The following is a 14,478-nucleotide window of genomic DNA, read 5'->3' on the forward strand; positions in this document are numbered from 1 at the left end:
ATTATGCACATGATCCGTTTGACCCCAAAAAGGAAAAAAGGATCACTGCGCACTGGGGGTTTCCCCCAATAGCCTTTTCGGAGTAGCGGGGTCTTTAGAAAAAATAGAAAACCCCGCTATTACGATGAATGGAAGTCTATTGTCGGAAAGGCGGGGTGTAACCTCTCGCTTCAGCCACTGATGCGTATGTTGTACAGTATACTATTTTTCCATCTCAAGCCAATGCAGATAATTAACTGCTTCTTATGGCCAATTAGATGAAGTAAGTGTTATTACGAAAATGAGATTCATAAATCTTTTTTAATTTTTTTTTTCCTACTGGTGAGGCTGCAGTGGTATAAGCCAGGATGGATGATAAAACCTAACTTTGCACTAATATGTCTTATTGATTTCTCTTTGATCTGTTATAAACTCTTTTTATTGTCTCTGTCTCAGCTGTTTTTGCACCAGCTGCCAGAACATCGTCTTTTTCCTACCAAACAATAGTCAAATACAGTTGTGAGTCTTCAAAGATGTATTTATTTTCTTGTGACATGCAAAAGGCAATGTATCCTCTACCTAGGTAGGAAGCCAACATAATTTCCCTCAGAGTCTGGATACTGCTGGCGTATTCTGACCACTACACAGGACGGGATCACTCTCCTGTTGCCACGGCCCAAGTACCCCCACACCCAGCTGCCAGTTAGTTGTGTTAATTAGTGTTTACCTGTGTTCCTAGACTGTGGGACACTGTGTAAGATTTTGTCCTGTGATCATCCATCTGGTATATGATTTAAACTTTTTGATGTACATAACAGAATGAATGCAGCTAAGTGAATATATCATACCTTTTGTTGGTGATCTGAAGTTGCCCTACCCTTCACCACCCCAACCCCCCTTGGGTCTGAGTGGACCATATTTGGAGACTAAGAATAATTTTGCATAGCTTGGAGAATAAATGTATACACCCCACACCATTGATCATGTTTGTGTGATTTATTTTCTTACTGTTTTCCTAACTATTGTAAATACTTTTATTTACATTGTGTAAACATGTTAAGATGTGTAAAATTTGTTTGAATCAATCATTATTAATATTATGGAAAATATGAAATACAGATATTTTTGGAACTACACAGTGTACAATTATTATTTACCATAATTATCTTTTGATGTATTTACAGTTTAGTGTTATTTTGCAGTAACCTACTTACGCATTATGTTCATTAATTTGTAGAGCACCATGGAGGGCCCTATAGATATTGAGGGCATTTTCAAGGGCATATTGATCTAAACACACTGGCTCGAATCCTGGGTGCAGGCTCATACAGGTAGGTTGAGGCTGTGGTAGATCCCTTAGTTTGACAACAACCTTACAGGGAAGAATACTGGCAGCATCAATTATGTTCTCTCATAATTGTGAATAAGTAACACATAGCATTATGTAACCTACCTCCGGTATTTCCCAACAGCAAACATTCTCAATCAAACAAAGTGGGCATGGTAATGCATTTGCCACAAGAACACCTGATATAAGGGGCGCGGTTACATGCTGCCATTCCGACATGCTGCCACTCCGACATACCGCCATTCCGACATTCTACTATTCAGACATGTCACCATTCAGACATACCACCATTCCGACATGCAAACGTCCTGCCATTCCGACAGTTTCGTCCCGCCATTCCGACAAGGCTTTAATTTGTGGGAAATGTGCGTTACTCCGAGCGGTGGTTAGGGTATGTGTATGTGTGTGTGTTTGTTTCCGGTTTTTGTTTCATGTTTTAAGACATGTGTACAGATGTGATACAGTCAGTGGAAGCTTAATAAATAAACAAACACAAAGTCTCGCCATTTACAATCACACACTCCGATGTCAGTTAGTAACAATTTCCCTTATAATAAGGATATAAGGGAAACTGGCACAACGCAGTCCTGCTGCAGGCGGACCTATAGGCTCGCGCTACTGGTGCGTCCAGGGAAGCAATAATCAAAGTCGCTACTCGCTAGTCTCTGTATTTCACTGAACTCAAAACGCGCCCATCACAGGCGGCATATAATAAACAATTACACACAGATCAACAGAACCCGAAAAACCTCCCCCCTCCCGCTGTCCATTAAGTCCGAGTCCCAGCTGTGGGAATGAGTGTGTGGGAATGTGTGTGTGTGTGTGTGTGTGTGTGTGTGTGTGTGTGTGTGTGTGTGTGTGTGTGTGTGTGTGTGTGTGTGCGCGCGTGTGCGTTGGCGCGTGGTGAGGGTGAGTGAGAGAGAGTTTGTTTGTCCTACTGTCCACACGGGAGAGACGCCGCGGCTCTGCCGAGGTGATCACGCCAGTCCTCTCCCTCCTCCCGCTTGGCTGAGAACTGGCCCGGCCGTGCGGTGTCCAAACGGGCCTTTATGATCCACAGGGTAATCCACCAGGAAAAATAATCCACTATGCCGCTTTGGAATTGCCGCCACGCCAGCCGTCCAAACGCCGACTGTGTCTCTCACTCTCCTCCCCTCTCACCACGTCACTTCTCCATTTAAACCCTCGGTCCCACTAATGCACTTTTACGCATTACGCACACAACTTACAGCAAAAAAGAAACATTCATTCGTTCATTAAAGGTCCACACGTCCCAGTGCGCAAACCACAAGGATAATTGATGATGAAAAAAACCTGGGGAGCAAGCCTGCAAATCAACTACCCCAGCTGGCGAGGCTAAACCCAGTGGATCACTACAAGTTGTTGCAACTTTGGGGAATTTACTCCTGGTAAAAAGGCTTACAAACATGGACCAGGACAGCTTCATAATACGCACAAAAATCCAAAGGAAACGAAAGGTAACTTTAAAAAACATAGTAGCAACAGCATGAAGTTACGGAAGCCGAGAACGGCCAGGTCCGTATACATTTTTTTTATTACCGTTTTCTCGTGATAACGACTTATTATTTCGTTATCTCGAGATAACAAAGTCCGTTTTCTCGTGATAACGAATTAATTTATTTCGTTATCTCGAGATAACAAAGACCGTTTTCTCGTGATAACGAAATAATCATAGAATGTGTCGTTGACATGGTTGCCTAGCAACAGAAGGCTACTGTTCAGCTCGAGCATGGGGCAGTTAACTTTTCTACTCTAGCCTACTCACTGGTGTGATTATTGTCCACACCAGCTGTCAACAATAACTTACCAGTAAGTTACACTTAACGTTAGTTTGTATAACGTCACTGTGCTGGGTTTATTTAACCCTTTAATTACGGCCATGTCGGCGCCGACATGGCGGCGCATACGCGGTTCACATTACCGTAGTTCCTCGCCCGTTTGCACTAGAGAATAATCTCACCCAGTTCCTGAATCCAGACGCCATGAGCTTCCCTCTCATATACGGTGTATTACGGTAGTCAATTGCACTCGCGAGTGACAGCTGTCCAATCACAGACGAATATCACAGCGTCATAGTGTCACGACGTCAGCGGTTCCCTTTACCGTAACGCTTCGACCGTTTGTGCTAGAGAAAAAATCTAAAGTGTTCCTGAATCTGGAGACTATAAGCTTTGCGTTGATATACGGTGTATTACGGTTGTAGCCAATGGCGCGCCGTAGGATTTGTCCAATCACAGACCAGAATCCACACACACACACACACACACACAGCGGAGCCGGCACCTCCGAGGAGAAGTGGGCGTGTGACAGAGCGAGCGGAGAGACGAGCGATCGGATTTATTTACAAACAAACCAACATTTATCGAGCAACAATGGCAGACAGACAGTCTGCAAGAAGGAGAAGACCCCCCAGGCGATATATTGAGGAGGACAGTGACCCAGATGAAGGAGCAGGAGCGAGTTCGTCTGGGGGAGAGCCACCCGAACGAGAGTGAGTAGGATTGTTAGTAGCTGTCAGAAAAACTAAGCTAGCTCACACAACTACGTTTTAGCTTTGTATAAAACTTCACCTTTCAATAGTATGTGTAGATTTAGATTTGTTTATTTAGCATTACTTTACTAGTTTTCTTTTCAATGATTGTGAATATCGTCGCTGCCCGACGTAGAACACGTATGTCCAAAACGGTACTTTTACAGGAAATGGAAAAAACACCGTAATTTCACAGTGTTTGAATGTGGTATCATCAAATTTGCTACAATAACATTAAATGTGGTCATACACATGTGAGTGTCATGATATAATCCACATTTTACTAAAATCGTGTTTAAATGGATTTACGTGTTTATTTTTACCGCGACGGCGGAGATACGTTTTTTTCTCATCATTAATTAGAATGGCCAGATCGCGTTTCATTGACAGCTTAATGCGCTCTGATGTTTTTTTTAAAATGCTACGTTACATATCATCCGTAGTTTCTTCACATAAAACATGTAAGCTGAATGAAATAAACAGTTGCCTACCTACACAACTACACACTGTTATGGCTATGATGGCAAAAGTTACACAGACGTTGCCTGACTGCACTTCCGTCCTACCGTAGCCTACTTTTTTTTTCTCTTCACTCCTCTCAGTCTCCACGTCTCCGGATGGGGGGGGTAAACATCGTCCTTCTTACTGTAGGCTACTTAGTATATTAACTGCTGCAAGCCATTATCAAACCACTAGTTTACTAACAATACATAACAAATGACTGACATCTTTAGCTTCAGTAAACTCCAGCAGCAGACTTCTGGTGCATTTCTCTTCTGCAGTTGAAGCTAGTAATTACGACCAGTTTAGCTCAATATTGCTACTGTACCACTGGACTAGAAGATCATAAAGCAACAAGCCTTAAAGCAACAAAATACTTAGTAAATAATTTATGTACTCTTGCCAAAAAATATGATAGAAATTCCATGTGTTCAACAGACAAGGATCAGGCATGGCCCAAGTCATTTAAAGGTGCACCAAACAACAACATACCAACAATACATGCATCAAAGAATTGTATTTAATAAATAAATAAATACACAGTGGTAGGGAAACCCATCACAATTAGGTATGTAGTGTGTTAATTGCAACATTGTATCTATGAAGTTGAACATACAAAACAGATTTTTAAAAAAGTTTCATTTTTAATGTTGTGCTTGTGTACTGCAGTTGTATGAATGTGTTTCTTGTTTGTGTGATGGTGCACAGCTACCACAGTTTAATTTGTGCTGTGACTGCCCTGTGTACGGCTCAGGTTCTTTGGTGTTGTGGTGAAGCTGGAGGTTTGGGAGGTCCAAAGCCAGGTGTCATGACAGCTCTCTCTTTTCCTTACAGGTGTGAGGAGTGTGGTGGTTCACTGTGAGACCAGAGGTGTGTCCAGTGTCAGAGCTCCCCCATGGAAGTCCACATGCTGGGGCTTCACCCACCTCTGGCATCCCTCACACAGGGGGTCATCTAAACCTGTTGGTCCTCCCTGTAGCTCTGATACTGGACACACCTCTCTTGGTCTCACAGTGAACCACCACACTCCTCGCACCTGTAAGGAAAAGAGAGAGCTATCATGACACTTGGCTTTGGACCTCCCAAACCTCCAGCTTGACCACAAGAACCTGACCCGTACACAAGGCAACCTCAGCACAAATTAAACTGTGGTAGCTGTGAGTGAGTGTATGCATGCTGTGTGTGCATGTGTAACTTGAATTGATCTTGACTCATGATCAAGTGCATCATAAAAGGCATGAAAGTCTTAAGGTAAAACTTCAGTTCAGTTTTCAGTTCTTGCAGCTGCTTGAATTTCACAGCTGTAATCTTTTGGCTGGATGAGTAGAGTGGGGCAACACTGGCACACTTCTTCCTGAGAGACGGGGATGGATAGGGTTCCCAGTTGTCATTCCCAGTTGAGTGGAGTACTTTATACTCCATAGTGCCATCCACATTGTACCTAGTAGAAAAGAAAAAACAGAAGGGGGGGGGGATTTCATGAAAACAGTCATAATTTGATGAATTGAACATTAAAAAAATTTATGTAATGCTAATGTTTTATATTTTACAGCACTACACTTAAAATGAAGTCAATATTTGTGGGGGAAAAAAGTACAGTATGATAAAAACTACCTGACTGCTCAGAGGTGCATGACTTCTCAGCGTGTGTGTGGATTTTTGTTTGTGAGAAATGTGTGCGTGTTTTTGTTTTTCATCAGCAGATTTGTTTTCAAGTGAATTAACAAAGAGGAACACATTTGGTAAACTGAATGCAATGTTCACAATATTCAAAAATGAGCTTGCATTATCATTTGCTTTGACTGGCAACTGAATACAGCAATGGTTTACTTTTCTCAAAACTAGATCTGTGACAGGCTTTGGTCTTTAAGTTCTACACAAACCCAATATGGAGATGTGGAAGTGTAATGTAATCTAATTATAATAGGCTACCAACCCTCATTGGCTATAGTACTCCAGGTCATCACCAGAATCATTTTCAAGCAAATCTAAGAACAATAAGGACAAAAACACATTTAATACACTGAATGCAATGTTCCCAATATTCAGAATTGAGCTTGTATCAGTTGATTCGACCGGCAAATTTTGAAAACCTCAGTTGCTCTGTACTTCATCATCTCTTATCATCTCTTAAAAATTCTTGATTCAGAATTTTGAAATTTACCCACATACTAGATGATGGTCTATAACTCTGAAATACAGCAGAAGTTTGCTTTATCAGAACTAGCTCTGAGACTGACTTTGAGCTTAACTACACAAAATCAAACATGGGGTGTTGGAAGCAAAGTGTTGTAATGTGATAATCATGATAAGCCACCAACCCTCATTGGGCAGGTGTATCCTCTTCATCATGGTCAGAGTCACTATCAGATGAATCTAAGAACAATAAAGAGAAACAGGTTTAGTCCACTGAATACAATGTTGACTTTGTTGGAAACTAGGATTGAGATAGCCAGAGCATCAAACCTTCCTCACTGCTGACCCTCACATTTGCCACAAGTGCCTCATAACTAATGTTGACAAACTCACACATGCCCTTTAATGACACAGACATCCTAAGAGGAGGGAGAAAAACACATAAAAAACAATTGTGTGCGCTACACAAAGTACACAACGTTTAAAATACTCGACCACGGAAACATCGGGGTCAGTATTTTTTTTATTTTTTTTATCTGGTCAGTTATAAGTTAGTAGATTTGCGTGAGCTAGCGCGCTACTGCTAATGAGTTAGCTACACCAGGGTTTTCACTCAAAGATAAAGCCATTTTACGGTCACGTTCATGACCGCAGTATTATAAGGTCTTGCTCCTTTGAGTTTGATGGCAAAAATACGTGTTTGAGTGAATCTCATAATAAAACCAGGCTGTCCAACCGAGTTTATTTGCCTGCTAGCAAGCTAGGTATGCTATGCTAAATACGTCAGCTAAGCTCTCAATAAAGAGTGTGGCATTAACGTTACTTCTCTGAACGAAATAAAAGCAATTATTAATAAATGTCAGCTAATGTTAAGTTGAAAATAGTCGACAAACAATAACAATCGTTTTCACGTTACCTTGACATTGTTATGACCAGCTGCTGTTGCTCCCAGCGAGGTTTGTGGGAGGGGGGAAAAATCGCCGACAGGACTGTTCCACAGAAGCTGGAGATACGCGCTTTGATTGACAGCTTTGACATCAAAGGGAGTTACATGAAAAATAGATGAGGTGATTTAACATCTTTTCACTGGCCATTTTGATTTCCAAAGCTTACTGTTCACGGAGGGACACCTGATCACTCTAATTGTTGAAAAAACTCAAAATCGAAAAAAATGGACATACGTGGTTTTCATTGGACAGCGACGATATGTTGTTCAAAATGATATCCAATAGTTTTTTTTCTCTGCTCTCCTTAGTATTATTCCACTACACACTATTACATTATCAGAGGTTGGAATCATCAAGTCATCTCATTTGCCATGTATTAGTTCATGCACTAAACCAGCTGACTCCCATTATCACAGCTATTCAGCCAGGAAGGTGAGCTGATTAGTGAATGCACCTGGTTCAGTGACCAAGAAGAACAAATACATGGCAATGAGATGACTTGATGTCTCCACAATCCCCACCTCTGCATCATATGGTTTCATGCTTTTTATTCTGTATGTCTAATTTACTTACCTAATTTAGACCCATGGATAGATAGACAAGACAATAAAATACACAGCATCATATTTACCATACTTACCTACTCACCTTGTTTATTGTGTATGTATTTTGTACCATATCTTACTTACCTTGTTTACAGTATTGTTTAGTTACTTTATTTCAAAAAGAATGCATTTCTATCTCATCTCACTGTAGTTTGTCTTATATTTGCAACTCTTTTAGGGTGCTGTGTTCTGATGCACCATCAGCAGCACAGGAGTGCAGTTCACCAGGTCACAGCCGTGGAAGAAGTCGGGTTCGCAGTGACGGACGGAAGAACGGAGCTGCGTTGCGCAGCCGTTCACCACGTCGTCGTCCACCGCAAGGTTGGAAAACTGAAGCTGATCCTGACATCGTCCCTCAGCTGCCCAGATTTCTTCCTAGAAGAACCCCTGGTGTGCAGCCCCCACTAAACACACCAGGTCTCTCACCAGGTGACATATTCTCCAACTTCTTTGATGCTGAGGTCCTCAAGTTGCTGTGTTCTAACACAAACAAAAATGCAGCAAGAAACCTTCGGAGGGGGAAGAAGTTTCCTTGGAAGCCCGTGGCACCAGCAGACATAAAGATGTACATAGGCATGCTGCTCTACATGTCTGTGCTAAACCTCCCAAAGGTGTCCGATTTCTGGAGGAGAAAGACCATTTTCCACATCCCCTTTCCCAACACGGTGATGACAAGGGACCGTTTTTTCAGCATTTCCTCTAATCTCCACATCTCTGATCCAGCTGAGGATCTGCTGAACGACGGAAAACAAGGAACAGGAGACCATGACCGTCTCCACCGTGTCCGACCTCTGCTGGAGATGATGAGGACCCGCTGCATGTCACTTTATCATCCAAAGCAGAACATCTCTGTGGATGAGAGGATGGTGGCCACAAAGGCTAGGCTGGCCTTCAAGCAATATATGAAGGAGAAGCCCACAAAATGGGGGCTGAAATTCTTTGTTGCTGCCAATGTCAACAGATACACCATTGACTTCAAACTTTACACCGGGAAAGAAACACCTGCAACAGAGAATGGCCTTTCATTTGATGTTGTCACCTCCCTCATAAACAAAGATTACCTGGGATCAGGGTACATTATTTACTGTGACAACTTTTATACAAGTCCTCGCCTTTTTCGACACTTGGGCCGACAGGGATTTGGGGCTTGTGGGACTTACAGGAGAGGGAGAGTGGGTGTTCCCACCACTGAAGAAAACAGCCTGACAAAGAAGTCTCCCAGAGGATCAATGCGGTGGATCAGGGATGGAGATCTTCTTTTCGTCAAGTGGATGGACACAAGGGAGGTGTCCATTTGCAGTAACATTCATACTGCCTACTCAGGCGACACGGTGCTGCGGTGGAAGAAGGGGGAGGATGGTGGACACCAGAAGGTCCCTGTCCCCAGGCCAACAGCGGTGGGGGACTACAACCGCTACATGGGTGGAGTGGACACCTCCGACCAAATGCTGGGGACCCGCTCGGTGCACCGCAAGACCAGGAGATGGTACATTACAGTGTTTCAGCATCTACTGGACATTGCTGTCACCAACAGTTACATTCTCCACAAGGAGCTGTGTGCAGCTCAACACTTGGCACACATGAGCCGCCAGGACTTCCAGGAGGAGCTGTGTGCTCACCTCCTGGGAGTTCCAAAAACCGCTGCCCCCCTTGCACCAACACAGCCCACAACCCAACATTTCCCTGTCCCCACTGCCAGCTCACAGGGACAGGAGAAAGCACAGAGGGCAAGCATGGGACGGCGACAGTGTGCTCTCTGCAAAAGAAGCACCCCCTGGCACTGTGCAGAGTGCAATGTGGGTCTGTGCCTCCAGCTGGAGAGAAACTGCTTCAAGGACTATCACAGGGGCTAAAAAACGCCTGCCCACTTTGTAAATAGTTGCTAGTAGAAGAGGCACTGAAAGCCCAGGTGTGGAAAATATTTGTTGTACATATGTATTATAGTTGGAAATTCAAATTTATATTGTTTTATGTTTTGTTCATGTTCATTAGGGCCACGGGCAATCGCACCGGGCACTGGTCCCAACAGCTATGAAATAGCTGCAGGGACAGCAGGGAAAGCCCGGGCACTACTGTTATTGTGTGGATTTTTTCTTATTATTATTCTCCGTCCTCTTCCGGACGCTTTTTCGATTCACATCTAGTGAGTTGCAGGACATATTATATATCAAAACGTGCGTCTTGATCGGGATCGGTGTGCTATTACTTTTCTCAACAGTGTACGAATTTTTCGCGACGTAGTCGCGAAAAACTACGCAAAATTTTGCATGTAAGTCAATGGGACGGGCGAAAAAAAAAGAGCGAAAAAGACCAATCATTGGAGTTTAACAAACGTCTACTGCTCAGGCATACTTTCACCTAGAGACTTCATTTAAACTTTAAACAGTAGACACAAGTCTTGTGTATTGTCGTATTACTCCACGTTTTGATAGGTCATATAGTTTTTGATCAATCCCTGATCAATGACCATGATCATTTTTGGAGAAATTATGAGTTTATAATGGGTGTGTATTGCATGGAATGTTCGTGTCAGAGTGCGTGACATCATCGGTTAGAGTGGGAGAGAGTGAAAAAACATTCTGTATTTTTTCTGGATAAACTGTCAGCACGGCCACAATTTACACTCTACAGACATAATTTTTTCAGAATTTGTAAGACAAACTTGTTATCTCTCATGTCATGTGCTCAAAATATCAGAGAGACTTACAGAATTGACAGAATCAGCCTCTGAGTGCGGCCACGTCTGTCCCTGCTCCTCATTGAGTCCAATACAAATATTTTCTGAGAGGAGCAGAACGGCCTGATGTTTTAAAACTGCCAGCGTCGCCAAAATATTTACTGTAGAAACACCAAATCGTACCGAAATTTTCATTAAGTCCTTAGAGCAATGTGATCTGTGTTTTGTTCTGATAGGAGTTACCGTTTTGTCATGCTAAGCCTAAATGTGAGACCGGTGCAGAGGCAGAAAATGGCTCTTTTTCTCCACGTTTCTGTCTGTCTCAGCCTGCGGGGGCCCCTATCGCCGTGGTAACCTCTTTGATCCTCAGGCCAGAGCTCGTTAACTTCATAAACAATCCACCTGGCGCTCGTTTAAATGTTTATAAACACAGACACAGCTAAATCAGACTGACACAGGATGCAGCTACTAACTAACTATGTGTCAAGTCAGTCACACACACAGACTCTAGAGCCAGCTTCATGTGATTACAGTCACACACACACACACACACACACACACACACACACACACACACACACACACACACACACACACACACACACACACACACACACACACACACACAGTTAACCTAATGTGATTACAGCTCCTCCATATCAGTGCTTATAGAAAGATGATCATGTGTCTGTCTGATCAGCTCTGTCTTGCGCTTAAGATCGTGGGTTTGATTCCCATGTTGACAGAGATGGCAAAACCGGCAGTAGCCCCGCGGCCCATTCAAAATTTCCCGAGAGGAAATTTTCTAGTTTCCATTTGCTGTTGAAGTAAAAACCTGAAAAATCCAATTCCGTTTTTTGATTTTTTTCACTTTAAACTGTTATTACATGGTAATAACATACAATGGTGCATTAAAACTGTCAGATATTGAAAGATTGAGTTGTTCTGAAAAAAAAGAATCCAAGCAATAACTCTTCACATATTTTATGACACTTTTACAGCCAAAATAACAAAAATAGTCCAGACGGCCTATATTAGGCTTAGGTGTTAAAGGGTTAAGGGGCTACCGGCCGGTGGTCCCATCTATCCTGTTTCAGCTAAGCTAACGTTAGCTACTGGCTGCTGCTGCTGTCAGAAATCACAACCTTATCTCGAACCATCAGACACCTGTTGCCTGCGACCACTGACATGTAGGCTAATGTTAATTTGGCAAGACAGCAGTGTTCATGAGCTTTATCTGAGCAGCAACTAGCTAACATTACCTTAGCTGAAGCTGCCATAACGTAGTCTACTCTCATGTGTTTATGCTAACCTGTAGCCCCTTAAATAAACCCAGCTCAGTAAACAAACTAACGTTAAGTGTAACTTCCCGGTACTTCATTGTTGACAGCTCCTCAGAGCTGACTAACGTTAGTGGCAGCTCTTGAAGGCTGAAATCAGGATGATGTGATCACATTAATCAGCTCACTGATTTGAGTTCTACACATGGTTTTGGGCAATTATCCCACGAAAAACATCTCTTCTGTTACGTTAGATCTGTAGATGTGTAGTGTTTCCAACAGACTCGCTTTAGTAGCCTCCTGCTACGAACATACAGCGGCTAACCAGCTGCTACCATGGATGTATTATATAAACCGTCTTTGATTATATTAACCCCGTAAAGCCTCCCAGATAGCAAAAACCTTTGGCCCAGATCCGCATGAAAGCCCTCTCCTCCGGCTGTAGTGCACACACGGTTTAAGCTGACATGCCAGATCAGGGAGCGGATGTGGTTGCCAGGTTCAAAACAGCCCTTATAGTCCAGTCATTTTATGAGAAAAGGTTAAACAAATTGCAACAGAAGCAAACTCATCTGATTTTGTATCCTCAACATGTCCTGAGTGAGGGAAAAAAAAGCCCCGAAGAATCCCATTAGGGGAAAGTTTCGAAAAACACCCAAACATATCCCATTTATACGCATATAAAAAAAAAATTTCACGTGAATAAGGTAAAATTTTTAACCTTTAGATATCTCCATGAAAATTACTGAGTTGATTACTTACATTAAGACAAACAAAAAATGTATTACAAGTTTTTTGAAATTCTTTGTTAACATGAGCAAATTTGCATAAATTTGCATAAATTGCACCGTTTTGACGGCACATGTATATATGAAGTTGCTGTGGTGGTAACGGCATGAAAATTGGAATGAGTTGACTCCATCGGTCAACCGACAAGTTGACCACTTTAAATTTCAAGATGACTGCAATTTTTCAAGACAGCCACATAGAGCAGGTATGACATGCTTCGTCTCTATTAATGCTCATGGGCCTAAATTGGTTCCATTCCTTTTTTAACTGTAATATCATCATTACAGTTAAAAAATGTCTTGTTCAATCGTGTTAACATATTATATGTTAACAAGATTGAACAAGACATTTTCACCTGCTCTACTCAATGTTTAGATCAGGTGCTGTATGTATGCAAATTAGCCATACGTAATTGGATTATGCACTGTTGCCTCATGTCATACCTGCTCTACTAAGGATGTGGCTGTCTTTAAAAATTGCAGTCATCTTGAAATTTAAAGTGGTCAACTTGTCGGTTGACCGATGGAGTCAACTCATTCCAATTTTCATGCCGGTATCACCACAGCAACTTCATATATACATGTGCCGTCAAAACGGTGCAATTTATGCAAATTTATGCAAATTTGCTCATGTTAACAAAGAATTTCAAAAAACTTGTAATACATTTTTTGTTTGTCTTAATGTAAGTAATCAACTCAGTAATTTTCATGGAGATATCTAAAGGTTAAAAATTTTACCCTATACACGTGAATTTTTTTTTTAATATGCGTATAAATGGGATATGTTTGGGTGTTTTTCGAAACTTTCCCCTAATGGGATTCTTCGGGGCTTTTTTTCCCTCACTCAGGACATGTTGAGGATACAAAATCAGTTGAGTTTGCTTCTGTTGCAATTTGTTTAACGTTGACCCCTTTTTTGGCCTAAAATTACTGGACTATTAGTTCTGTTGCCTTTCCACAGGTTTGGACCAAAGCCGTATAACGGATCTCAGCCAAGTGCGCCCAAAATTTTTATTTGCATTTTGAAACGGGTCTGGGCCAAACCCGTATTACGGATCTCAGCCAAGTGCGCCCAAAAATATTATTTGAATTTTGAAACGGGTCTGGGCCGGTCTGGGCCAAACCGGCATCCCGGACCTTATCAGAAAGCGCAAAACCCGACAGTGGACTGTCTAATTACGGAGGGGAGGAGGGAGGTCAGAATAATTGTTTAATATTAAAATAATATAATATTAAAATAAGTAATTACTTTAACATTAAGCACTTTGCCAAAATAAGACAATTCAAATTCACTGTAATCTCGACACATGAGAAATTTGTGTTGTAGCAATTATGAACACATGTACACGCCCCCACACCTAAATGGTCAGATCCAAGTTTGTGCTGCGCTGACACCGGTACAGCTCCTCCGCCAATTCCTCTTTTCCCCGCTCTGCTGGACCAGCTACAGCCAGAGACGTGCTCCATCAACGAAGCGGTAAGTTTTAGCTTTGTAATTAAACTTTTGTTTTTAGTGTAAGCAATTTCCATTGCCTTTAAATCCGTGTTTTTAAAACAGTCTGCCGCCGGGGTATGCATGTTTGATATTTCTGTGCAAGCCTCGAGAATCAGGTTGGCCCCGAGTCCGCGGCTTGAGATTTAAACACGTACATCAACAACAGTTAAC

The 14,478-nt window shown here is 42.2% G+C and overlaps 1 long non-coding RNA gene across 1 annotated transcript; it reads right to left on the minus strand.

Annotated features, from left to right (window-relative positions):
• Positions 1–5,459: 5,459 nt before the first annotated feature.
• On the minus strand, positions 5,460–7,502 carry LOC146959915 (uncharacterized). The gene is made up of 4 exons (XR_015035561.1): positions 7,432–7,502; positions 6,701–6,755; positions 6,316–6,367; positions 5,460–5,820 (listed from the first exon to the last, which is right to left on the minus strand). It is a non-coding gene; the product is annotated as an uncharacterized LOC146959915 (long non-coding RNA).
• Positions 7,503–14,478: the final 6,976 nt, after the last annotated feature.

The sequence above is a fragment of the Trachurus japonicus genome, unplaced genomic scaffold (assembly GCF_045865225.1).
Source record: "Trachurus japonicus isolate A0001 unplaced genomic scaffold, Traja_1.0 AP030908.1".
Classification (NCBI taxonomy): domain Eukaryota; kingdom Metazoa; phylum Chordata; class Actinopteri; order Carangiformes; family Carangidae; genus Trachurus; species Trachurus japonicus.